At 46.4% G+C, this 2,014-nt stretch overlaps 1 non-coding gene across 1 annotated transcript; it reads left to right on the top strand.

Annotated features, from left to right (window-relative positions):
- The first annotated feature begins 1,111 nt into the window (after positions 1–1,111).
- Positions 1,112–1,230, top strand: LOC147080437 (5S ribosomal RNA). The gene has a single exon (XR_015077320.1). It is a non-coding gene; the product is annotated as a 5S ribosomal RNA (ribosomal RNA).
- The last annotated feature ends 784 nt before the right edge of the window (positions 1,231–2,014 follow it).

Genomic DNA, 2,014 nt, shown 5'->3' with positions numbered 1-2,014 from the left:
TCCTACCATTTATTGTGTATTCCAACTGAATTCCATTTGCCACTGTTCTGCCCACTAGACGAGTCCATTGATATCTTCCTGCAGTCTACAGCATTCTGTTTCATTATTAACCACACGGCCAATTTTTGTATCATCTGCAAACTTCTTAATCATACTTCCTACATTCAAATCCAAATCATTGATATATACCAGAAAAAGCAAAGGGCCCAGTACTGAGTCGGTGCAGGCTCGATGGGCCGAAATGGCCTCTATCTGCACTGTGGGGTTTCTGTGATTCTGTGAGCCCTGCGGAACCCCACTGGAAACAGCCTTCCGGTCACAAAAACACCCTTGTTTCCTGCCTCTGAGCCAATTTTGGATCCAACTTGCCACTTTGCCTTGGATCCCATGGGCTTTTACTTTCGTGACCAATCTGGCATGCGGGACCTTATCAAAAGCCTTGCTAAAATCCATATAGACTACATCAAAGGCACTACCCTCATCGACCCTCCTTGTTACCTCCTCGAAAAATTGAATTGCATTAGTCAGACACGACCTTCCGTTAAGAAATCCATGCTGACTGTCCCTGATTAATCCGTGTCTTTCTAAATGAAGATTTCTCCTGTCCCTCAGAACTTTTTCCAATAATTTTCCCACCACCGAGGTTAGGCTGACTGGCCTGTAATTATGCGGTCTATCCCTCTCTCCCTTTTGAAAGAACGGTAGCACGTTAGCAGTCCTCCAGTGGTCGGGCACCACACCTGTAGCCAGAGAGGATTGTAAAATGATGGTGAGAGCCTGTGCTATTTGGTGTCTTACTTCTCTTAAGAGTGTGGGATAGATTTGATGCGGGCCTGGGTATTTGTCCAGTTTGAAAGATGCTACAGCCCTTAAGACTTGGTGTTTGAGCATGTTTATTTGATGTAATATTTGAATAGAAGGCAATGAAGGGTTGGGCTTGTAGTTTGTTTGTGTGGGAGGCAGAGCAGCAAGAAGAGGTGGAGGGGGGGTGGGGGGTTGCGGGAGGAGTAAAATTTGTAAATGTAAATTGAGTGTTGAATACTTGTATGAATGCGTAGAAGAGAAAAAAATGGGCGACAGCTTTAAGTAAAGAGAAAGCCAGCTAGCATATGCCTACGGCCATACTAGTCTGAATGCGCCCGATCTCGTCTGATCTCGGAAACTAAGCAGAGTCAGGCCTGGTTAGTACTTGGATGGGAGACCGCCTGGGAATACCAGGTGCAGTAGGCTTTTGCTGCCGCCACAGGCTGCTCAACGTTTTGCACACACACGCGCACACACTGCTCTTAATCAATCAACATCCTTTTTGCTGCTCTCTCTCTCTCTCTCGCTTTCCTTTGACCATTTCTTCGCTGCACATTCTCCTGCTGCTACACAAATGCAAGGGGCTCCAGACACAGGGCCGAAATAAGCAGAAGAAGAAAATAAGATAGCCAAAATACACACACTGGCGGAGGGCCACCAGGACACAGCAGCAGAGAGGTGAGACAAGGTGCATAGAAAACTCGGAGGGACAAACAGCAACAGAACAAAGAAGAATGTAGAAAGAGCAGCAGTTAAATTCAGGAAAAAAGCAAAGCCAACTAGCATGCTGTTGAAATGCATGTGTGTTAATGCGAGGAGCGTTACAAATAAGATTGACGAGTTGCAGGCGCAAGTTGCCACATGGGGTTATGCAATAGTAGCCATAACGGAGACCTGGCTTCAAAATGGGCGGAATTGGAAACTAAACAATCCTGGCTACAATGTAATAACATTTGTAGAAGTCGTGTGGGCAGATGTCACATGATCAGGCAGAATCATAGAAATTTACAGCACAGAAGGAGGCCATTCGGCCCATCTTGTCCGTGCCAGCCGACAAAGAGCAATCCACCCAAATCCCACTTTACAGCACTTGGTCCGTAGCCTTGTAGGTTACGGCAGTTCAAGTGCATATCCAAGTACTTTTTAAACGTGATGAGGGTTTCTGCCTCTACCACCCTTTCAGGCAGTGCATTCCAGACCCCCACCATTC

The sequence above is a fragment of the Somniosus microcephalus genome, unplaced genomic scaffold (genome assembly GCF_052327205.1).
Source record: "Somniosus microcephalus isolate GS21.2 unplaced genomic scaffold, FLI_Smic_1.0 scaffold1601, whole genome shotgun sequence".
Lineage (NCBI taxonomy): Eukaryota > Metazoa > Chordata > Chondrichthyes > Squaliformes > Somniosidae > Somniosus > Somniosus microcephalus.
The sequence above is the reverse complement of the archived record's forward strand: the minus strand, read 5'-3'. Positions and strand labels throughout refer to the sequence as shown.